The sequence below is a fragment of the Canis lupus genome, chromosome 1 (assembly GCF_048164855.1).
Source record: "Canis lupus baileyi chromosome 1, mCanLup2.hap1, whole genome shotgun sequence".
NCBI lineage: Eukaryota > Metazoa > Chordata > Mammalia > Carnivora > Canidae > Canis > Canis lupus.
This window is the reverse complement of record NC_132838.1, coordinates 90,435,510-90,461,138: the sequence shown is the minus strand read 5'-3', so window position 1 is coordinate 90,461,138 and position 25,629 is coordinate 90,435,510. Positions and strand designations below refer to the sequence as shown.

At 42.5% G+C, this 25,629-nt stretch overlaps 1 protein-coding gene across 5 annotated transcripts in view; it reads right to left on the bottom strand.

Moving 5' to 3' along the window:
* KANK1 (KN motif and ankyrin repeat domains 1) overlaps positions 1-25,629 on the bottom strand; it is a 207,907-nt gene that overhangs the window by 137,538 nt on the left and 44,740 nt on the right. For all 5 annotated transcript variants that reach the window (XM_072839330.1, XM_072839357.1, XM_072839352.1 and 2 more), the window contains exon 2: positions 1,166-1,293. The gene's annotated coding sequence lies outside the window, so the exon portion shown is untranslated. The remainder of the gene's footprint in view (positions 1-1,165; positions 1,294-25,629) is intronic.

Genomic DNA, 25,629 nt, shown 5'->3' with positions numbered 1-25,629 from the left:
ATCTTCTGGAAAATAAACAAAACTGGAAAACAAACAAAACTATTCAAATTGCTAAGCTACCAATGTTGCTGAGGGCTTAGGGTCATCAGGCACTTCCATATACCACTAGTGAGAATATAAACTGGTACAACCTGTTGAGAAGACCATTAGTAGAGTGAATTGAAAGGTGAACGATACATTCCCACATTCCTGCTGACTCAGCCAAGCCACTCGGAGCAGTATGTCCCGGGGAGATAATCATGGATGTGCGCAAAGGTTGCACATAAGGAGACAGGGTAGGGGAGTCATTGCATTGCCAAATACGTGAACAGTGCACACTTAAAATGATGCTATAGAAAAAGGAATAACATATTCTTAAGGAAAAGAGGTATGTGGAAAAAAGCCCATTGATGAGGCTTTCTTATCTGACTAGTTCAAGTTCTGAGCGGGTTTACCAGCTGTGTGAGCATGGGCACATTATTTAATTTCTCTGCACCTCAGTTTTCTTATGTTTAAGTGGGGATAACAAAAGACTCACTTTACCAGCTTGTGAGAATTCATAAATTAATATATGTCAAGTGCTTGGGATAGAGCCTGGCATAAAGCAAGCGTGTGATCAGTGTTACTTGTTTGCAAATATCAGACAAGTTACCACAGTTAACACACACAGACACACATCATTACAAATATTTGTGATATAAATATTATGAGTAGTGCACCAAAATTCTAACAGAGATTATCTCTAGAAGTGGAAGCAGAGACTTTTCTTTTAAATTTATTTCCTAGATTCTCTTTACTTGAATAAAGCCAGCAATATATTAATATTGAACTACCTCTACTTTTTTCAAGTGGCCTTAATAACACTCCTTTCCATCTATTAAGTTTCTCTAATATAATCTACTCTCTGCATACTGTGTTTATGGAAATAGGGTACTTTCACTGATTTAATCTGAAGAGTCATACATTTTCCCCTTTATTCTTCAGAGCTAAGCAGCTTGCTCGTATTTCATCTCATAAAAGTCTTTCCTGCCCTCCTATACATTTACAGATGGAGAGCAATCCAAAAGGCTCACTAAAGCATAAAAGGTATGGGGAAAGAGTGGATTAAGGTCCCCAGAAAGCAAAGTTAGAGGACACAACCATGACAGCTTCAGGACAGCCATATGGAAAAAAAAGTATACCTTACCTCAATTAGGGCAGGCCGGAAAATGACTGTGATCAGTATTTCAGCTCCGTGGACAATTTCCCTCGTGTGGCCCGATGATGGAGGCCATTCAGCCGTTCAGCAGGCCGACCAGCACTGCGACAATCATGCTGAAAGGAAAGGAATCTTGGTGAGGGAGATGTGGTAGCGTAATAATATCCTTGCCAGGCCTGAGACCTGCAGAGGAGGGGAATCAATCACTAGAGACAGCTAGGGAGCAGAGAAATCATAGTAGAGTTAAGTTGTTTTCCATGGGGGTGGGCGAGTGGGGTGGAAGGGACGGCCCAGAATGACAGATGATGCAAATGGGGGTCTCCTTTGCTCTGGGGACAAGCTTGGATGCTTGCTCTTGGGGTATATCCCCATCCCTTCCAAGACAAGGGCTGGTTCCTTGCAGACTTTCACCTTTGCTCCCACGGCTGTTCCTGTATTTGTCAGTACATACACAAGTCAGCTCACCAATACCACCGACTTGTAGATTCCAGAGTCAGACCGCCCCCTAAGAAGCACATGGCCTTTCTCTGAAAACAAGCTCCACAGAGGATTTTCTCTGTGCATGGAGGTTCCCTGGGATTAAAACCTTGGGATTATTTGTAAGCCACTACCACCCCCCAATTCTGAGATCCATCCAGCACCACTTTCCCTTGCAATGCCCTACTGCTCTGTGCCCTGTGCTCGCTCTGGTCCACCACCATCTGGCCAAACACCGTGGGGCCCCCAGTTGCCTGCAGCAGCAGCCAGGAACCTGGTCTCTCTCTGCAGATCACTGCCCACCCAGTGTCTCTCGCAGAGCAGGTGGGCCTGTCCTCCTACACCTGTCACCAAAAGTCCTCTCTCCCCTGGGTCTTAGTTTTCTGAACTACAAAATGAAGGATGGACGAAAATGTTCTCCATCCACATTGTGCTTTGAGGTCAGATGCCCCTGCATTTAAAATCCCAGTCCAGGGATCCCTGGGTGGCTCAGTGGTTTAGCGCCTGCCTTTGGCCCAGGGCACGATCCTGGAGTCCCGGGATCGAGTCCCATGTCGGGCTCCCTGCATGGAGCCTACTTCTCCCTCTGCCTGTGTCTCCGCCTCTCTCTCTCTCTCTCTCTCTGTGTGTGACTATCATAAATAAAAAAAAAATAAAAAAAAAATAAATAAAGCATTATCTTTAAAAAAAATAAAAATAAAAATAAAATAAAATAAAATAAAATAAAATAAAATAAAATAAAATAAAATAAAATCCCAGTCCAGGCACTCTGCAAAATTTAGACCAGTCACCTTTCCTCAGAGCTCAGTCTGTCGCGTGTAAAAGGCGAACAAAGGTATTGACCCCTCAGGTTACTATAAAAGCAAGAACTACGAGATTGTGCGCCTGGCATACAACAGATGCTCAAGAAACAGAGTACTTCCCGCCCGGCCTTATAGGACACCTCCAAATCTAGACCTTTCTGGTCTTCAAGTTTCCAAATCTAGCATTCTCTTACATCCGGATCCATGGAAGTAATGATACTCTCTTCTGTTAAATTTAAGCTCCTCCACTGACTCTCAGCTGCTTCCCAAATCTGGCTGTATCTTATCTTCCTCCAACTTCTAACAAATACTGTCTGTCCTAGTCAGGCTAAGTCCTACTATGTTCCAAAGAACATACCCTGAGACCCTGCTTTTGTGCCCATCACCCCCCATGCAAGAGATGGCTTTTCTTAACTCCTCTTTCAAGGCCCAGGTGAGCCTGTGTCCCTGTAACCCTCACACAATGTCCTAACAGCACTGTCCATTGCTTTGTGTTTATTAAGCTCAGGGGGCCAGCTGGAAAGGCACTATTCTAATTATTTTAAGTTTTTCACTTTAATGTTGGCCACATTTCAGTGTTACAAACCCAGTATTTTTTGGATCAGCTTTGCAAATGCTTTTTGAAATTCATATGCCTTTGTACATTGAGATAGTAAGATCTTTTATATTTTTTAATATATCTTTTAAAGATTTTATTTATTTATTCATGAGAGACAGAGAGAGATGGGGGCAGAGACACAGGCAGAGGGAGAAGCAGGTCCCATGCAGGGAGCCCAATGTGGGACTCAATCCGGAACCCTGGGATCATGCCCTGAGCCAAAGGCAGACACTCTACTGCTAAGCCACCCAGGCGTCCCAGATTTATTTATTTATTTTTTAAATTAACTCCATCATTTCCCTGAAGAAGCTCATACAGGAGCTTATTTCCTCAGCAACGAGTAAACCATACATAGGCAATCCAGGGGTCTTCTCTTGGAGCCAGGAGAGGATTCTAAGTACATCCAATGCCTGTAGATTTTGTGTCAAAGAGAATGTGTTCTAATTTGGAAAACCATCTTGTGATCAAACTCTCATCAAGCAACAGGGATGACTCAGAGTAGAGAAAGAATTGGCTGCTACTTTTTACCTCAAGAAAGATGAGGGCTAGACTTTTACCTCAAGAAAGATGATGGCTTAGAACTTAAATGAAAGTTCTAAGGGTGATGACAGAAGACACAGGAATGGATCAAGGGACCCAGAGAAAAAAACCACCTCTGAAGGAGATACCGAGGCAGGAGAGTAACCGTGTGCTTGGAGAGGCACATGAGCCCAGAGAAATATGAGTGATGCACAGGCTGTGGATGGCAGACTAACAAGATGACACTTAACCAAACCACTAGTAAGGAGGTCTCTTCCCCTGAGGACAATTTGCAATATGCTGGTACAGAATACAGACTGAAGGGGATCAAGGAGACACCAGGAGGGCAAGTGCAGACAAGCAGAGACTTTGCTGTCAAGGACCGGGGTGCCCTTAAGCTTGCCTAACCTAAACCAATAAAAGTACCTCCCCTTGCATATCCTCTTACTCTTTGCTTCACCATATGCACAGATCTCAGTCCCCAAATATAACTGACCACAGACCCTTCCAACCTCTGCCTCCCAACACCACCCATGTGTGCCTGGTTTTGGGTCTCTAAGAAACCTCTCAGAACTGTTCAACAGCCATATGCTGTCAACTCTCAGCTCTAAATTCTATTTCCCTGCTTCAGGTCAATGATAGTTATCCATTTATCAGAGAGAGAAAAACAAAAACAAAAACCAGAGACTATAATGTGACAGGTCAAAAGGAACAAAAGTCCAGATTCAGGTCAGATACCGGATGACCACCTCTGTGTAAGCCATATAATTAATGCTAAACTGTCAAAAAGATAACTTCGGGGACACCTGGGTGCCTCAGTGGTTGAGTGTCTGCCTTTGGCTCAGGTCACGATCCCAGGGTCCTGGGATGGAGTCCTGAATCCGGCTCCCTGTAGGGGAGGGACTACTTTTCCCTCTGCCTCTGTGTGTGTGTGTGTGTGTGTGTGTGTGTGTGTGTGTGTCTCATGAATAAATACATAAAATCTTAAAAAAAAAAAGTTAACTTCAAACCTTCAAACATTTATTTTCTTTCTTCAAAATAGTGCTTTACTCTCAATTTAGAAAAATCAAATATGTACCTCTGAAACTAATAATACGCTATATGTTAATTAACTGAATTATGAAATGAACTGAATCAACTGAATTTAATTTTAAAAAATTTTAAAAAGAAAAAAGAAAAATCAGGTATGAATAAATACCTCTACTTTGGTATGTGTGCATGACACATTTATGAACGTAATACACAAATGTGTCTCTGTTGACCTAAAAAGAGACTCGGTAACAGAATTATTGCCAACTGTGTTCTTAGTAATGTTTCTCTCCCAACGGTAACTCCAGTCTCTCTGCCAACAGCACACCAGGTTACCAGCTTCTGCACCATCCGTTCTTCTATCCTCTGCTTTCGTAAACTCTCTTCTCCCTCCTCTGTTATGTGTCTCTACTATTAACGAGCCACGCTGGTCGCAAGATTAAATATTCCTGGTTAGGAACTGAGGCCACTTTATCAGCCCCTACAAACTTCACCCCATGACAGTTTACTTTCCAACATTCCAAACACCCTTAACAGCTCTTCAGCTAGTTGCACGTCAATGACGTCTGCAGTAACAGTATCCACGCAAACCTATGCTTTTGTCCGGGGTTAAGAAGCACTGCTGCATAAATACTTGATGTGCAGCCTGTGCTGAAATTCTAGTTGAGGAGGCATTTACCCGTCCTCTGTCATCTGCTGGTTGCCCAAGGGGGCATAGTTTTATTAATGCTGTGAGCCAGCTTTGCCACCTGCTATACTGAGGGTTCTCGATTTAATCCTAAATATATCCCCCACACACACACACATACCTCCCAAACATTTCTATTTTACTTTATTTTTTTTAAGATTTTATTTATTTATCCATGAGAGACACAGAGAGAGAGGCAATGACACAGGCAGAGGGAGAAGCAGGCTCCTTGCAGGGAGCGCGATACGGGACTCGATCCTGGGACCCCAGGATCACTCCCTGAGCCAAAGGCAGATGCTCAACCGCTGAGCCACCCAGGCGTCCCTATTTTATTTTTTGATGCGGTAGTTGTGCTGTGGGCCAGGCCGCAGATGACATAATAGCAAAGGATGGTGGCTGGTCAGTGAAACCGTCTGCAGCACAAAGTCTGAGGACAGAAGTGCACGGTGTGTGGGAGCCAGGTAGGTTAGTCTCCTCACAGCAATATTAACAGAACAAAATCATCCACTGCCAGAGAAGGGAAGAGGAAAGCTCTCCTGATACTTTTATGAATTCACTGAAGATCTATGGAAAAAATGCCTAGGAATTTGAAGGCTAATCTTCTGGAATAAACAGGTTTCCAAACAGGCTTTGGAAACAGCCCAGCAACAAATGCCTTTTATGTACCCAGTTTGGAGCGGGTACAGCCACCCACAGATGTGGAGCCATGAGGATGAGCAGAAGGCATGTCAAAGTGGGGATCTGACCATGGGGCACCGTTGCTCACAACCGCAGAGGAAGCAGAGCCTACTCACCGCCTGGCTGCGGCTAGCACATCAACTCTGGGGCAGGAGGCTCCTCAGTACATTTGTCTCTCTCAACTTCTCTCATTCCTGTGGCTGGAAGGTTCTGGCATCCCTCTATCAGAGAGGCCATGGCCAGCTTTCTTAAGGAGAAAAGGGCTTTAGAGGAGAGCAGTCACTCCCCCCCAGATGAAGAGGTTCTTGCAGGAGAGCTGAGTATGACACTGAGAGCAGCAAACAGCCACACCTGCTCGCTGGCTGTGCCCTGAGACACGCAGGCGCCCCAAGGAATGGCAGGGTGCTGAGCGTGGACTCCTCCTGCGACAAAGTGACCTCCCCACATTCAACTGTGATCCAGAAGCAGCAGGGATCAGTGTGATGAGATGACCCAGGGCAGGGGGCTTCCGAATTCATGACACATAGCAGGAGCCTGGAACTCTGACACGACCTTGGGATGGCGGCATGGGAAAGAGACCCAAGGTTAACCTGCCTGTTCCACAGTCGAGGACAAGATACGTTGACCCAGAAAAGCACAGTATTGTTTGCCACGCTGAGTTTGTGTGGACCAAGATTCATTCCCAGTCTGAATTAACAACCGAGTAAGGGAACGAACTCACAAAGCCAAGAGGATTACTATCTAGTAACCTATATATTTTTCAGACAGTATTAGTTCAAATTCATTGATTTCCATCAGTGGATCAGAATGTTGTTCAGAGTGAAGGATGCTGCCAGAGCAGAGATTCAGGAGGCTCTTTCATCATGTGGGCATTTACCCGTGAACTTCAGCCTTGCTCTCATCGAGGCTGTTTAAAGGGTCTGCGCTGGGACACCTGGGTGGCTCAGCAACTGAGCATCTGCCTTTGGCTCAGGGCATGATCCCAGGGTTCCAGGATCGACTTCCACATCAGGATCCTCTGTCTATGTCTCTGCCTGTCTCTCTGTGTCTCTCATGAATAAATAAATAAAATCTTTAAAAAAAAAAAAAGGGTCTGTGCTGACAGAGACAGGTATCACTGGAGGCATCACCTGCTGGCAGCCACAAGGCCTCCTGGGGTGGAGTCACTCTGGAAAATTCACTGTCATCTATGATCCTGATTCTCAGTCTAGCCCAAGAAAATTCAGGTCCAACGTCCAGATTTTCTTGAAGCCAAAGATGATTCCTCCCCCAGAGTGTGAAGTTAATGAATAAGCCCACAGCCACATTAATGGTATGCGTGGGGGGAATGCTGCTGTCCTCTCCACATGAATTACTCCCTTCTTTGGAATTTTCTGGCCAGCTACAGGGTCAGAGGTGACTCTCCCATACCGTCTCGCAGCACACACACGTCTCACCCAGCCGTGGCCTCACGGGGCATATAAAGACATCCGACCTGTGCTAAACAAGATGCTTCTCTAGTAGGGCTTCAAAGCGGTAGTGAAAGAGCCACTGGCCAGGTGCCAGAAGCAGGTGGGCCTGTGGACAGATAGAGCTGGTCTGCAGAAAGGTGGGGGTGCAGCTGGTGCCAGTCAGGACAACACTTGGTCTTACACCTTCCTTGTGCTTTGCACTTTTGATTCTAGGTTTTCTCAAGGGATCCTGGTTTCTTGGGGAGGGTATTTCAGTATCCTGAGAAAGCCCTCCTCAAGTCGGTTTTGATCCTCACATCCAAAGACGCCCAAGTGAATACCATCCTTTCCCTGTTACCATGTTCTTGAGCACTGGACCAGACCAGAGAAAGCAGAGCCAGGCTGGGCATGGGGGGCAGAGGAGGATGTACAGGGGCTAGCTCGTGTTATCCATACTCTGAACTGGGAACATCACCAGGTCTAAGTCTTTCATGCTGTCCATTTCAGCGTGTCTCTCCTGCCTGTCTCCCTAAATCCTGTTTTTTTCTAGGCTTGCATGCTGAATACCCTACTTTAGCTGACATTTTACACAGACACATATAGCTGAATATAGTCCATTCTTCCTCCTGTTTGCAGCTGTACATATCCTATTAAATCAAGACATAGAGGTAAAACTCTGAGATGATGTCAGTGCTCTGCTCGGTGCCCACCCTAGTATAGGCTTGTCATCTTAAACATGGAATTGTTAGCATAGCTTTGGCCTACATTACAAATATGAGTTAAACATTATACAGAAGTGGGAGAAAAGTAATCTAAAGTAGTATTAGTTTTTTTGGTGGCTTTTTTTTTTTTTTTGACAGAAAACAGGTAGGGTCTGGAGTAACTTCTATAAACCTCCACATACAATTTCTTGATATGGTAAAGAATAGTACAACTTGGTCATGGATATTTTCTTTGCAATCATCATACTTGATTTTTCTTTAAAAACTTGCAATGGGGGGGGGGGCGGGGGGGCGCCTGGCCGGCTCAGTGGTTGAGCATCTGGCCTTTGGCTCAGGTCATTATCCCAGGATCAAGTCCCACATTGGGCTCCTTGCAGGGAGCCTGGTTCTCCCTCTGCCTATGTCTCTGCCTCTCTGTTTTTCATGGATAAATAAATAAAATCTTAAAAAAAAAAAAAAAAAACAAGAAACTTGCAATGGTCTGGTAACAATGTATGAAGCTAGCTGTTTATGACTCTATCTATTTAAAGAAAAATTGAGTCAGATATATTGTTAAACTGCAATATTGTCCCAGGGGAAAAATTTAAATATATTTAACTTAAAAATTTTTATATAGAGGGCTCAAGAAAAAAGCTTTTCTCTTTTAGGATTAATCAATCAGAAGCAAAATAGTTAACTATGTACACTAAACTACTAATAAACATAATTTTTTTACCCTCTGTGGCTTGGCAAGGGCCAAAGACAAAAAAAAAGGTTACACTTGAGAGATTGCACAGGGAGTAAGGGGCACTCAGTCATCCAAAGTATCCTTCCTTCCTTGGTGTCTAGCTTCATAAGGGAGGAAGAACATTTACAACTTAAAGCAAAGAAAACAAACGCCAAATGAATGCTTTTGTGTGTCTGTGTGTGACCAGGTCAGAAAGTGCTTTCTCTCTGATGGGGTTACCACTTGCTTGGTTCTGCCCTTTCAACTGTAAGCCCCAGGATGGAAAGTTCTGGACCCTCTGGTAAAATTTTACCCTCCCTGCAAGGAGCCTGGTTCTCTCTCTTTCTGTGTCTCTGCCTCTCTCTCTGTGTTTCTCACAAATAAATAAAGTTTTTTTTTGAAAAAAATCCCAAACAGAAGCACCTGGGTAGCTCAGTTGGCTAGGCAGCCAACTCTTGATTTTGGCTCAGGTAATGATCGTGGGGTCCTGGGATTGAGCCCTGCATCGGGCTCCACACTCGGTGGGGAGAGTGCTTCTCTTTCTCTCTCTCTGCACCCCCACCCCCATCAAATAAATAAATCTTTAAAAACAGAAAAACAAAGCAAAGCAAAAAAATCCGAACCCCTAAACCCAGTGGTTCTCAAATCTAAAAAATCAAAAGCATCGATCTATAAAAGCACAGACTGCTAGACCCAACCTGAGCTTCAGGGTCACTAGGTCTGGAATGAGGCCTGAGAATGTCCATTTCTAACAAGTTCCCAGGTGATGCTGTGCTGCTGGTGGGGCTGGTAGGGCTGGTGGGACTGGTGATGGGGCTGGTGGGACCACATTTTGAAACCATTGCCTTAAACAAGGAAGCAAACAAGGCCACGAGCTCTCTAGGACATGATACAGTCTGCGTTAGTGATATGGACTTCCATTCAACAGTTGTTAACCAAGCACCTCACCTCATGAACAGGGAATCTAAGGCTCGGCGAGACAGACGGGGTCCTGGCTCCCCCTCCCACATGTCTCTGAGGTAGAACCACTGTTCCAGGGAGAAGCAGCAAACTTATTAGCAGGAAGCCTCTGCATCTCAAGCACAAACCACACGCCCTGGGAGCTGGTGTGCATCCCTGAAAAGAAATTCCAATGCCCACCCATTACCAATCAAAGAAACAAAGCTGCTCTTGAGAGTGAGATTCCAACCAGATGTGATGAAGTAGCCACAAGGTGCGAGGGACACAGTGACGGCACAGCTCACGGAGACCCAATCGTGGGAGGGGAACAGCACCCGGCGTAGCAGAGGCATGTCAGACACCAGCTCCTCCTTACTTCCTGACCCATCCGCTCTCTGTACCTTGGAAAGTCTGCTTATAGGGGCCTGTGAAGGGTGTCTGTGCCCGGGCTGCCCCGCTGCTCCCCGCCCTGTCTACCCTGAGATCCCGGGCAGATGGTGGATGATCACCCCAGTGACTCAGAGCATTCAGAACGACATCAACAATTATAGGAAGACTGTACCAAACCCACGCTTCTCAAACCTGGGAGTGCATCACAAGTACATGAAGGGCTTTAAAAATACAAACTGCTCAGGATGCCTGGGTGGCTCTCATGAATAAATAAATAAAATCTTAATACAAACTGCTGGACTCCTACACCTCTTGAGTTTAATTCAGTAGATCTGGGGTAAGGCCAAAAATTTTAATTTCTTTCTTTTTTTTTTTTTTTAAGATTTTGTCTATTCATTTGAGAGACAGAGAATGTGCACAAGCAGGGGGAGGAGCAGGTGGAGAGAGAAGGAGAAGCATATTTCCCGCTGAGCAGAGAGATCTATGCAGGGCTCGATCCCAGGATCCTGGAACCATGACTTGAGCTGAAGGCAGATACTCAACCAACTAAGTCACCCAAGCACCCCCGAAAATTTAAATTTCTAACAACCTCTCAGACGATGCCAATGATGCCGGTCCAAGGACCATACTTTGAGAACCACTTGTTAAGCTATTCCCTGCTATTAACTAGAACACTATCTTCTTTAATTTATTACATGAAAGGGAAAATTCCTCTGTCAAGGACTAAGAATGTGGCTTTTATCACCAACCATGTGGCTGTACTTTCTCTGTGCTTTAATTTTCCATACATAAACTGAGATCACTACCTCCAAAATACTGTAAATCTGACTAAAGCTTACTACTACGTAATTTAAAAGATGTTACCAATTACCAGCTGCTACTTTGTCTTTTAAAATATTGTTGACTGCTTTAATAGAAATAATCTGTAACATTTAAGACAAGTACCCATACCCTTCATTCACCAGACAAGATGGGAGAAACTTTTATCTTTTAAGAAAGATAAAGCCCCCCCCCAAAAAAAGAAAGAAAAAAAGAAAGATAAAGCCTACCAAATGTCAGCTTTCCCAAAATCTAGAATAATCAAAGATGCTTTTATGAAAATAAAAGAAAAATAAAGTCAAAAATTTTTAATTTAATTTAGAATTAAAAATTAAATTAATTTAAATTTTAAATTTAATTTAAAATAAAAAAATAAAAAATTAATTTAATTAAATTCTGTTGTATATATAATGACAAAGCAAAAGCACACAGGTTTCAATTTGAAACATACTATTTTTTTTTTAAAGAGTGTGTACTTTCAACAAAGAATTACAAAATATAATGGCTTCTTCCCAATGGAGAACACATGCCTGTTTCAATATTAACAATCATATAAATGCTGGATTTCAATCTTGGGAAGTAAGAGCAGGAATCAAGGCCCATTTCCCCAGAGTGCCCCAAGTCAACTGGGTCAAGCAGTAAAGTTCTCCAAGGAAATGGTCTCTCAACCTCATTAATTATCAGAGCCCAGGCTCTGGTATTTCAAGAGAGATAGCTGGCACCCTGCCCACCCACCATCCTACTGCTCCTCAGTTTTTATAGAATATTACAGGCATAGACCTCCTGTCACCTTTCCTAAGAGAGGAGTGGGTCTGAGGGGGCCTTTCAAATATTTGTAATCCAGGGGTCAAGCGAGTCCATGTAGTGATGATCGATGAGTCCTAATGGGGCAAAACGACTTCTTCCACAATAAGACAAATGCAGGTGACCAGCAAACATCCTGGAAGCAGAGGGCAGAGGTAGATGGGCACAGCCAACTCCTAGCTTCCTTCTCTGAGCCTCTAATTGAAGCTAACTGCAATCACAAAGACAAGAAATGTGTTCATTTCTAGTTAACCAAGTGTAGTATTAAACATTTGCAAAGCATGCATGTGTCACCACTACCCTGTAACGTAGGGAGGCTGGCCCTGTTCCATCAGTCATTCCTGCCCCAGGGGTAATCCCAGGATTTCTAAATCAAATTTCAATCTATCTCCGGGAAGACGGCTGAGCTAGAGAACTCTGTCAACCATTTTAACATTTTCCTTAAAATGCAAACAGAACAATGTCTGTGGCTTCTATAATCCCTGCTGCCCTTGCCACCATTCTTTCCCCACCAGTAATGACTTATGTTACTTCCAGCACAAACAAAAACCTAACAGAACACACAAAGTCCTGGTTTTTAATTTATCACATAAATCTGGAGACTGCTAACACAGTGATTTTAATTTACTGATCTAGGCTCTCCACATTCACAAGTTCCCTTTTGTTCTTTCACTGTAAAGTCCATCCTTTGGTCATGGCATAAACTCATTGAGGACATAAAGGCAGCACCTGACCAATTACAGCAACATGCCGGCAGCATGAATTCTGCAAGTCAGATTCTTTTCCACCCTGTCAGTATCTAAAATTTATACCAGCTCAAATACTCTTCTCAAAACATGCTGGAAAGTTAATTTCCTGTTAAACCTAACCTTTACTGTGTTAGGACATATATTGTGGAAACGTTCGGTGAAACTGCAAGGAATAAAAAAGCCATTCCTGGGGCGCCTGAATCAGGGCTGTTGATACAGTATGTAACTCTTGATCTCAGGGCCGTGAGTTCAAGCACACATTGGGCCCAGAGCCTACTTAAAAAGAAAAAGGCTGGGGGCCTACGTAGCTCAGTTGGTTAAGCATCCAATTCTTGATTTCGGCTTAGATCATGATCTTGGGGTTGTGGGATCGAGCCCCATTCAGCTCAGAGTTGGCTTGAGGTTCTTTCTCTCCTTCTCCCTCTGCCCCTCTCTGTCCCATTTGTGTACTTTCTAAAATAAATAAATCTTAAAAAAAATAAGTAGAGCAACTCCTAAACAGATCTGCCACTTGACACAATCTCCCCTTGTACTAGCCCAACAAGAAATCAGATTTCAGAAAGCTTCTAATATAAAGATAGAAGGATGAAAATAGCCATTGTCACCTCATCAGGTAAAATGTACTAATGCAAAGAATGCACTGCTGTATTAAAAATTCTCACTTAATTTACGATAAGGAAGACAAAAATACAATAGGGAAAGAACAGTGTCTTCAATAAACAGTGCTGGGAAAACTGGACAGCCACACACCCAAGAATGAAACTGTACCTCTACCTAACACCATACACAAAACCAACTCAAAATAGATTAGAAGTCTGAATGTGAGACCTGCAACCAGAGAACTCCTGAGGTCGGTCTTGGTGATGATTTTTTTTTAAAAATCTGACCCCAAAAGCAAGAGCAATAAAAGCAAAAATAAGTTGGACTAACTCAAACTAAAAAAGCTTCTCCACAACAAAGGAGACCATCAATAAAATGAAAACCCAACCTCCTGAATGGGAGAAAATAATTGTGAATCATGTATCTGACAAGGGTTAATATCCAAATTACATATAGAACTCATACAGCTCAGGGCGCCTGGCTGGCTCAGTTGGTGGAGTGACTCTTGATCTCAGAGTTCTGAGTTCAAGCCCCATGTTTGATGTAGAGGTTACTTAAAAAAAAATCTTAAAAAAAAAAAAAGAACTCATACAACTTAATAGCAAACAAAACGAAACAACCCCACCATCCGATTAAAAAATGAGCACAAACTGAATACTTTTCCAAAGAAAAGGGATGGCTAACAGGTACGTGAAAAGATGCTCTACAACATTAATCATCAGTGAAATGCAAACCAAAACCACAATGAGATATTATGTCACACTTGTTAGAGTGGCTAATATCAAAAAGACAAGAAGTGGGGCACCTGGCTGGCTCAGTTGGTGGAATGTTCAGCTCTTGATCTCAGGGTCATGAGTTTGAGTTCCATATTGGGTATAGAGATCACTTAAATAAGCTTAAAAAAAAAAAGACAAGAAGTAACAAATGCTGGTGAGCATATGAAGAAAAGAGACACCTCATACACTGCGGGCGGGAATGTAAAGTGGTGCAGCCACTTTGGAAAACAGTAAGGAGTTTCCTCAAAACCTTAAAGTGGAGCTACCATATGATCTAGCAATACCATATGATCCAGCGATTACAGTTCGGATATTTATCTGAAGAAAATGAAAACGATACTTTGAAAAGACATCTGCACTCTCATTTCCGTGCAGCATTATTGACAATAGTCAAGATATGAAAACAACCTAAATGTCCTTGATGGATGAACAAATAAATAAGATGTGACATATATGTACAGTGAAATACTACTCAGCCATAAAGGAGAATGGGATCTTGCCATCTGTGACAACATGGATAGACCTGGAAGGTATTATGCTCAGTGAGATAAGTCAAAAAGAGAAAGACAAACACCATATGATCTCTCTTATATGTGGGATCTAAACAACAAAAAAACAAAAACAAAAAAAAGCAAAACCAAACTCACAGAGAACAGATTGGCAGCTGCAAGGGGAGGGGGGGGGAAGGGGCTGAGTAAACTGTTAGTTATTGTTTAAATAAAAATTTCTATTTAATTGCTACTTGACATGTATGTCTTTTTTGATTCATTATACAATGATTTTTTTTCACACTTCTTTCAAGTTTTTCAGTTCCAGTAAGGCAAGACATGTATGCCTTCTTAAAAGCCTAAATGTATTTTAAATCACTGTGTATTATATATACAAGCTAGAGATATCTAAGTCAGGGAAAAACGGACTTTCCAATTACATCTTGTTTGCAAGTGAAATGACTGAAAAAAGGAAAACCCACGTGTCCTCCCAGCAACCTCTTGAGTGAAACAGTGAACACACACACTCATCTAGTGTCCCTAGGCTGTTCTGACCTGGGCCCACAGATAAGATGGGAAGGGTATCACTTGGTGAGTTTAGAACTTGATTTTATGAGACAAAGAAGCTAAAGCACAAAATCTGGGTCTTTATCAAATATTTAAATTTTTCCTATAAACACTGATTTCTGCCTTCCTGATTCATCTGTGTGTGTGTGTGTGTGTGTGTGTGTGTGTTTTAAGATTTACTTATTTATTCATGAGAGACACAGAGACATAGTCAGAGAGAGAAGCAGTCTTCCCACGGGGAGCCTGATGTGGCACTTGATCCCAGAACCTCGGTTTCATGACCTGAGCCGAAGGCAGACGCTCAACCACTGAGCCACCCAGGTGCCCCTAATCTGTGCTTTTTAAACAAAATTGTTTTTAGGTTTCTGATAAATTAGGAAGCACATCTCACTCTGTGTATCTAAGTTTCTCAGCTGTGACTTGCTCCAATGGCATTTCAACATTCATTTCAAAAAGCAGAATTGTGTGTTTCCAATTGTAAATTTACACAAGATTAGAAGTGCCTGGGACTGGAGAGCCAATCTTGGTCATTGTTTCCCTGCTAAAAATGTGGCCTTAAAAATATTTGATTGAAAAGAGACACCTGGCCTATTTCCTTATCTATTAAATTGAAAAAAGCAACTCTGTTCAACATGTGATCTCCCTTGCTAAATCTTAACAAGTAACGCATTCCTCAAGCTTTTTATTTTACTATTTTATTTTTCAGTGTAGGTGCTCGGAATTTTCTTGACAGTGCTCCTGTGTCGGAACAAACCCACTAACACCTGTTGCCAAAGGAACAAGATGTAACTTCATCAGGACCACGACACCCGGCATTTGTAAAAGGTCCCTCCAGTGAAGCCTTTCTCTGGCTCTGGGATGTACGTAGCTGTATCCAGTACCACTGTTGTCTTGGTAACAATGCCTTTTCTTGTTTAGACATATGATACCACCTGTTCACACAAATACCCTATAGTAGGGATTAGTCCCGGATAGAGCATCGCACCTGGGTGGATGAGCACTGAGATCACCCCCAGGGGCTAGGTGGGAGACAGGCACTCATTCCCCGCCACGGAGGGGACACTAGTCCCATTTAAAAGAAATAAATTTGGCAAAATGCATCCAGAGTCTTTAGTGTGTTATAGTTATTTAATACTATTTCTATAGATGTTCATATACATATATACACATACACAACTTCGTGATTTCTAACCCACTTTGCTTCTAATGACACATATTAAAGAAATAATGTTCAAAGAAATCCCACAAAGATTTAGGCACAAATATATTTATTGCCCCCCACTACTACCACAATAAAATGTCAGAAACTTAAATTACTATTAAATATTAGGCAGACGTTAAACATGTGTATGAAGCCTTATGAAGAACTAAGCCAAGGAGTCTTCAATAACTTTGTTAACGTGAGAAGCAACATAGTTTAGTCTCTCTATATATCCTACACACTTACAAAAAAAGTCACATTTTAAATTGCTTAGTCTATGTGACTATTAATGCAAATTAATGGAAGCAGATGGTGTTTAAAAAAATAAGTGTCCAGTGCTCAGCTTTCATAGTAAATATGATAAAGCAGGATGCATCTAGATTTTTATCAAAAGCATTAAGAAAATCATTTCTGCCTTTTATAGTGATGAAAGTGCCTCTCACAGATAAACTTTCTGATCAGAATGCCTCCCAGAAAGGGTCTAGGTCACAGATCAGGTTTCTAGGGACCTGGGTCTTGATTTCTGTCTACAGGCCGGGCGGGCACCCTGGGTAACAGTGCAGCCAGCCAGCAAGACTCTGTGACCTCAAAACTGTCACCTCCGCTAGGAAAATAAATCTTCATATTCAGAGCATGCCAAGGACACCACATTTTCATAGTAAGTAAAGTATAGGTGCAGTTTTTTAAAATTAAGTCTAAGTAAATTTTATAGAGATACACCTTTTCCAAATGTCCCTAGATAATTTACTATATATAATTATCCTAAATACCAGACATAATTTATGTACTTATATCAAATATACATATATAGTATTATATACTAAAGAATTTAATAAATTCTTCAAAGTAGCAGGGCACACTCCAAGCACAGATTAAAGCCCCTCTCCCTGCTTTAAAATAAAATAGTCGGGGTGCCCAGATGGCTGTTAGTTAAGTGTGTGCCTTCGGCTCAGGTCATGATCCCATGGTCCTGGGATAGAGCCCCACATGGGGCTCCCTGCTCAGTGGGAAGTCTGCGTCTCTCTCTCCATCTGCCTCTCCCCCAGCTCATGCTCTATCTCTCTCAAATAATAAAATCTTAAAAATAATAAAATTCAGTAAAAAGTAATAAAATAAAAACCAATCAAAGAAGTGTCTATCTCTTATTAGGGCACCTAAGTGAATAAGAAAAAGGAAAGCACTATGACATACTGAGGGATGGAAGTAAGAATGATGAATGATGTAGAGACAAGAAGTTAAGCTTTTAGAATGGACTCGACACAATGGAAGGGCGGCAGAAAGACTAGTAAAGGACACATCTAGCAGTTGCAAACAGATGGGTGTCATGCAGATTGAGGTGAGGTTTCTGCCCCAACAGCTTCCCATGTCCCCCGTGGCCCTCCACCTCCCTGCACCCTCACCCCACAGGCAGGGATGGTCCTGGTGGAGTAGCACTGGGACCACCGATCCCGCCCCCAGGGGCAAGGTCTACAGGGAAACTAGTGTTCACTCACACTGCCCCGGGGTGGATATTGGTCCCATAGTCAAAAGAAATCAATCAGGCAAAATGTATCAAGGTATTTTAAAGTTATTACAGTTCTTAAATATAACTTTTGGCCCTATAACGCTGCTTCTTTTTTTCTTAGGTTTATTTATTTATTCATGATAGAGAGAGAGAGAGAGAGAGAGAGAGAGAGGCAGAGACACAGGAGGAGGGAGAAGCAGGCTCCATGCTGGGAGTCCGACATGGGACTCGATCCTGGGACTCCAGGATCGCGCCCTGGGCCAAAGGCAGATAACACTGCTTCTAATAATACACATTAAGAAAAAGCTGTTTTGGGCTGCCCGGGTGGCTCAGCGGTTTAGCGCCGCCTTCCGCCCAGGGTGTGATCCTGGAGACCCGGGATCAAGTCCCACATTGGGCTGCCTGTATGGGGCCTGCTTCTCCTACTGCCTGTGTGTCTGCCTCTCTCTCTCTCTGTTTCTCTCATAAATAAATAAATTCTTTAAAAAAAAATAAAAAGAAAAAGCTGTTTTAAACTCTCCTTTCCCAACAAATGCAGTAACATATATATTCACCACTCCACTATTATAATAGCAAAACGTTAGAAACTTACATTATTACACAGACTCGCTTCATGTTTGTGAAGATTTTATTAAGATGAGGAGATGCTTGTTTTATTCAGGTAAGTGAAAACTGGGTATAAGGTTGATTCTAGAAAAATATATACAAGTGACTAGAAGGAAACCAATGTTTTAATAGTGTTTGTTCTTGGTCTCAAGACAGTCTTGGGAGACTGATTTTTAAAACCTCTGAGGCTTAGAGGCACTTGGGTGGCTCAGCTGGTTAAATGTCTGATTCTTGATTTTGGCTCAAGTCATGATCTCAGGATCATAAGATTGAGCCCCAGGTTGGGCTCCATGCTCAGCAGGGAATCTGCTGGAGATTCTCTCTCCCTCTGCCCCTCTCCCTGCTCTCTCTCTCTCTCTCTCTCAAATAATAAATTAAAAATAAAAAACTTTGAGGCTTAAGTGTGCTGAGAATGAGTAAGATTACACATGTTGAACTGCACACCATCATACCTGGTAACATAGTTATTAAAAGAAATCTAAGTTATCATCACACACGACCACCTTCTACCTCACACCTGGCTAGTCTGTGATTTTAGTCAAATCAAAGCTTCTAAGCTCTATTTTCCTCTCCACAAAGTGGGAATAATCATGGTTCCATAGTAGTGGCATGAAGATGAAATGGAGCAAAGAATGCAGAGTGTTGAACTCAGGCATTCAATAAATGTTGATGTTCTCTCCATCTCCTGGGAAGACTGAAAATTTTGCTCCTGCTGGACAGTTCTGAGCCACTTAAAAAAATTAACTCTAGGGATGCCTGGGTGGACTCAGTGGTTGAGCATCTGCCTTTAGCTCAGGGAGTGATCGCAGGATTCCGGGATCGAGTCCCACATTGGGCTTCCTGGAGGAGCCTGCTTCTCCCTTTGCCCATGTCTCTGCCTCTCTCTCTGTGTCTCTCACGAATAAATAAATAAAATCTTTAAAAAAAATAACTCTAAATTCAACAGCACTTGGCCACTTAAAGTTACAGAACACGTGCAACTGTCCATACTACAGGAATACACTCCTATGAGGTCTGATTCTGAGAAGCTCATGCATTGCTCCAGGTGGCTGCAGCTCTAGAAAGGGCCAACATCATACTCACATTCTACAAGGAAGGGACCTAGAGGGTGCTTTTCAAAAGAAAACACTCCCGTGGGTGCATTGATAGGTTTCACATTCCCAAACACCTGCTTCCTTTATATGGCCCGTCTGAACTAGGCCACACTGTTCCAGTGTTCCTCGCCGGCTTGCATCTATGCAGAAGAAATGAGCTGTGTTCTGCACAGGGAATCTTTAAGGCCCAGTCTGCATGAGGCTGAATGGGAACAAACATGAAACCGTTCGCTGCTACTGCAAGAGCTATGGGTTAAGTTTGCTAGATGCTGCTGCTACTGTGTTCTCCCTGGTGGGAATAGGACAGGAAAGGTGGACGGGTGGGTGAGGAAGAGCTTTATAGACATAAATGGTCTCCAGCTCTCTGGTTTACTGAATTTTGCTGAATATGCCTAGTGATCTTTTAAGGGATGGAGGCATGCATTTGCAAAGGAAAAAAAGAGGAAGCCAGACTTTAGGGTCTCTTCTACAGCCATCGACACATATGTGGAAAGTTGGGCCACCATCCCAGCCTCACCAGGCCCCGCCTCGGTGGAGCTGTCCCACCCACTCTCCTTGCTGCCTGACAGCCATGCCTGTGCCAAGTGACTTTGTCCCACTTGCCCCAGTGACCTGTGGGGGACAGAGCGGACATGCTCAGAGAAGCCAAAAATACAGTTTATCAGAGATTCACAAGAGGTGACCTGACAAGATAAGGCGAAAATGGGCAAATTGGAAGGCTGACTCTAAAGAATTTGAATGATGCACAGAGGAGGAGGAGTTAGCAGTGAGGCCATCAGCTGGACAGGGTGTTAGGAGGTGGGAGGGGAGCCATGAAAAACTGAAGCTGGGTACAAACCTAAATTATGAAGAGGTCAAAAGTAGGAAGGAGCAGAAATAAGTATACAGTGTACCCTTTTAGATATCAGCTAATGTTAATATGAAGCCATCATGGTTATTGATATTCATTCATTCATTCATTCATTCATTCATGAGAGACACACACACAGAGGCAGTGACACAGGCAGAGCGAGAAGCAGGCTCCACGCAGGGAGCCTGACGTGGGACTCGATCCCAGGTCTCCAAGATCATGCCCTGGGCTGAAGGCGGTGCTAAACCACTGAGCCACCTGGGCTGCCCGGTTATTGATATATTTAAAAACACTTCATTTCATCTTACTTTAGCATTGCCAAAATTACATATAATTACATGACATGTGTTTTATATTATCAGTGTAACACAAATCAGAGCATGTGTCCTCATTATAGAAACGTGCCTATGTATAATTTAGATTTAAGTGTCTCTTTTGAGGACACGTGCTTAAACTGTTTTGTATGAATGGAAATGTCTAAAAAGTTTAAAGACCTCTACCTTGACAAAGAAAGTACACAAGCCAGTAGCAAGAAGCTAGGATGCCAGAGAACAAATAAAACAGAGACTGTGTCCTCTAAGAGCTCACAGACTATGACATGTTATAGATTTAAAAAAAAAAAAGGAATCTCTGATTTTTATCAGTTTCGTGACAAATATTTGGGCAGCACCTCTAAGCATCCTGCCCTGGTTGGTCTAGGTGTTTCTATCATTTCCTAGTGATCCAACAAGCTGGCAGGGCTGAATCCAATCTGGTGGGTCAAAGTGCCTCATCCTTCTGGACCACAGACTAATCTGAGATTCTGATAGAAAAAAAAAAAAAAAAAAAAAGAACTTCTCCCTAGTGAAGCACATGTAAATGTAATTCAGGATTCAATTTCACTGGCACTTCTCACCTAAAACCCAACGATAAGACATTCATTCTCTACCACCTATTTGCAACTACAGGAACATATATATAATCATATAATCCTAAACTGAAATATTTTATGTTTCAACAATGCCAAGCACTTTTGAGGTTTATTCTTTGGCTTATCTTTTCAATAACATCATATTAGTAGTGGCAACGAGAGAAGTCCCACCAGAAAATCAAACAGCACGTTTATTCTCGAACACAATGCATGGAACTGACACAGACAGACTATCACTCCAGTTATACAATGGCTATTCAGAGTTCTCAGTTAATGGAACATTCACAGTTTAAGTCTCAACACAATGCACAAAGAACAGAAATATAGACAAAGTTGCCGTATTAGGGATGTGGATAACAGAATTAGCTTCCTGGCAACAGAGACAGCAGTGAGGGCTATATATAAACAAAAAATTATTTTCTATTATTAATGGTCAGAAAATAAAGTTTGACCAAACATTTCATCAGTTTGTCCTAAGTTACTTTATGCAGCAGAACTATGGTCTGCAGGCTTGCTTCGTCTTTTCTCTTAACCAGAGAAAGTACTTGATGTGATCTCTTTTCCATGTGCCAATGGCTACCAGCCAAGGGGTTCTGCACCCCAGCAGAACCTCTCACTGGCTGATTTCTACAGTGATTTTGATGAGAAATCTGCATTACTTTCCCTACAGACTAAGACTGAAACCAGACACCTCTAGATAAAACCACCACCAGGTCATATATAAAAACGTTTGTGCCCTTTGTGAAGGGATCTTAGACCGCTGTCCAACATACAACTCATTGCCAAAATCCCCTCTGCACATCTCTGACTTGGGGGTAATCCAAATTCTTGAACACATCCAGTTCTATTGGTAAGGCCATTTGGCAGAAAGTACCCAAAGTCTTAAAAAGAAGAATGGGTTGGGGGGGAAAGGTTAACTTTGAGCAAGCTATTCTATTTCTGAGAATTTGTCCTAAGGAAAGAACTTGACACACAGTGATGGGAATATCTCAAAGATATCCATCACAGTGCTGTTGCTTATGATACTAAGAAACTGCAAACCACCAAAATGAGTGTCAGTGAGAGATAGTTTTAATTAAAGGTGTATTTGGGGCACCTGAGGGGGCTCAGTTAAACATCTGCCTTCAGCTCAGGTCATGATCTTGGGACCCTGGGATTAAGCCCCACATCAGGCTCCCTGCTCAGTGCGGAGCCTGCTTCTCCCTCTCCCTCTGCCTCTCCCCTCTGCTCATGCACTCTCTAATAAACAAATAAAACCTTTAAAAAAAAAGGGTGTATTCATATAATGGGATGCTATGCAGCCATTAGAAAGAATAATATAGATATAGAAATAAAACATGAAATGATGTATATACTGCATTTGGTGGAGGAAAACAATTACTAATAAGTGTATACAAGATCTCTATTTTCTTTGTGAACACACAGAAAAAAACCTTGATCATCGACAGAGAAGAGAATGCTCTTACATCTATCTCAAAGTTCCAGTTCTGAGAAGTTAGTCTGCTCTCCCTTTCCATCCCACAGCCTTTCAACTATTCCTGGTAGGACATAGTTTCTAGGCCACTTTCCACCCTGGTTGCCCTCTTAAAATGTAGAGCTCAGAATTGCAAGCAGGCCCTCAGAGGCTGCCTGACCAGTGCAGGAAACAAAGGCATGATTATCTCCTTTGTTCTGAATACTGTGTCATTAATGCTGTTGGAGATGGCCAACCATGTCAAACGGTTGGCTAAAACTTGGAATCTTTTTAACAAGAGCTGCTATTGACGCAGGTCTCTCCATTCCACAACACACAATTTTTTCCCTATAACCAGGGATAAGGAAGTTGCATTCAGTGGAGTTTAATTGTATACTTGTTCATGTTGATTGTTTTTGACTTTTAGAAACCCTTTTTTCTATCCTGATTTCTGAAATCCTAACAAGTGGGACAGACACAAATGGGATCCACCTTTCTTTATCAAGACCACTTTCTCAAGCCAGGACACCATGTCCTGGGAGGGCTACCAAAGTATCTTATGACAACTTAAAACATTTTTATATTAAAACAAATATGAATGTTAAAAATTAAAGTACAAAGCAGGTTTATCTTTGTGCAAAAACATGTAACTTTAAAGATACAAGGTGCCTAGTTACAGCTTTCAACCTACCCTACACTTCTGCCTACGACCGACCCTGTACCTTCCACCCCTTTACATCTTTCCCTACTAAGCATAAACTCTCCTTTTCTCAAATACTACTGTGGTGGGAAAATAAGAATAGCACCGACAAGGCAGTGAATTGCAGAAAGTCAAATGGCTAATCAACCTGCAATATATCTACGTATCTTATTATAATCAAGTCTGTATTTTCCCAATTTATCCATAAAAGGATCTGAAGAAACTCAAATATCTCGTTTTATTCTGGTAGCCCCTAACAACGATATTACTGAAACTCTTTCTTCAATAACTAACTGATTTGAAAGAAAGAAAAGAGAAAAGAAAAGAAAAGAAAAAAGAAAGGAAAAGAGAAAAGAAAAGAAAGAAAATGAGGTTAGTTTAGGAAAGGCTTCTCTTTAGGAAACCCATGCTACTTCCTGAAACCACTGGGCCTCTTTCCCAGGTAATCCCAAACTATCCCTTCTTCCCTCTATTCTGTTCCAAGATCATTTCACACTTATTCTTTTGAAGGCACTCAGCTGAAGTCAATGGGAGATGAAACCATGAGTAAGGCAGAAGCTTATCTTCAGGGAGGTAAAGAGATCACACACACACACACACACACACACACACACACACACACAAATGACTCCAATGCAAGGTAAAAATGCTCCAAGAAAGGGGTGCCTGGGTGGCTCAGCTGGTTAACTGTCCAACTCTTGGTTTCAGCTCAGGTCATGATTTCAAGGTCATGAGATCGAACCTTGTGTTAGGCTCTGCGCTCAGCAGGGAGTCTGCTCTCTGCCTCTCCCTGTTCCTCCTGCTTGTGCTCTCTCTCTAAAATGAATAAATAAATCTTTTTTAAAAAATGCTTTAAGGGGCAGCCCGGGTGGCTCAGCAGTTTAGCGCCACCTTCAGCCCAGGGTGTGATCCTGGAGACCTGGAGACCCGGGATCGAGTGCCATGTCAGGCTCCCTGCATGGAGCCTGCTTCTCCCTCTACCTGTGTCTCTGCCTCTCTGTGTGTGTGTCTCTCATGAATAAATAAAATCTTTAAAAAAAAATGCTTTAAGAAAGTTCCAGACCAGGGGAGCACTAGCCTGCAGGAAAAAAGAGTTCTAACCTAGGGAGACCACAATACACATGAAGAACAGGTATAAAGGTAAGAATGGGGCCCATGGTAGAGAGCCACAGAGTCAACCTGACTCAGTCAACCTGAGAAAGCTCTATTGATTGCTAAGGGAATCACTTTTAAAGAGCTTCTGCACCATACCTGGAAAAAAATCTTTCATTTCTCATTTTCTTTTTCAGAAAATTAAAATGTTTTCCATTTCTAAAGAACATCCGCCTCTCTCTTTGCTCTTGTTGACCTTCCTTCTGTCCTCCAAGATTGCCAACATAAGTCTACAAATCAGAAAATATTACGCCCTTACACTTTTGACAGCATTTTTAAGTTTACAAAGCATTTTCAAGTAGATTATTTCTGGAAGGACTTTTTAAGTGTCCTAGATATGACGAAATTGGGCCTCGAGACTCAAACTCAACGGAAGTATCCCTGCATTTGGTCACGTCCATCTACATTTGTTTCACTCTTTCCATTTAAAGGTCATCATCCTTGGCTTTCCTAAGCTCAAGCAGAAAACGAAAGTGAGTAACAGTATTAAGTCTGTCATTAAAAACTTCAGTGTGCAGAAAAATTAAACGGATGAGCACAGCAAGAAATTCAACATGGCTCCCTGTGATTTTTAGAGTTTAGAATAAATCAGTAAGACCATAAGAACAGACCAGACACTTTACAAGAAAGTGGACAAATCTGTGGCAAAAATATCCAATGCCAATGGATAAATTACCCCCCAAAAAAGGCTTGCAAAAAAGGAGTAGATCCTCATTACTCATGGTCTCCATATTTGCAACGTGGCCTGCTCGGTGAAATCTCTGACCCCTCAAATCAATACCTGATGGTCACTCATGGGCTTGTGCAGTGCAGTGAAGTATTTGAGTCACTCTATGCATGTGCTCCCAGTTGAGGCCAAACAGGGCAACACTCCGCCTTCTTGTTTCAGCTCTCCTATGGTAAACAAGTGTCCATTTCACAATCACCTGGTGCCATGGGTTTTGGATTTTTGTGCTTTGGGATGATCATTCAGTTTTTTGACATGGCCCCCGAGTGCAGTGTTGGAGTGGTAAGGTCCCCGGGTGCGACAGGGCCGTGACTTGCCCTGTGGAGAGACCCTGTGTGCTAGGTCAGCCTCGCTCATGCCTGAGTTACGGTGCAGTTGGCCCTGAGCTCAGTGTTCACGGATCAACAATATGTATTCAACAAGGTGTCTTTAAAACAGAAACACATTGAGGCACCTGGGTGGCTCAGTGGTTA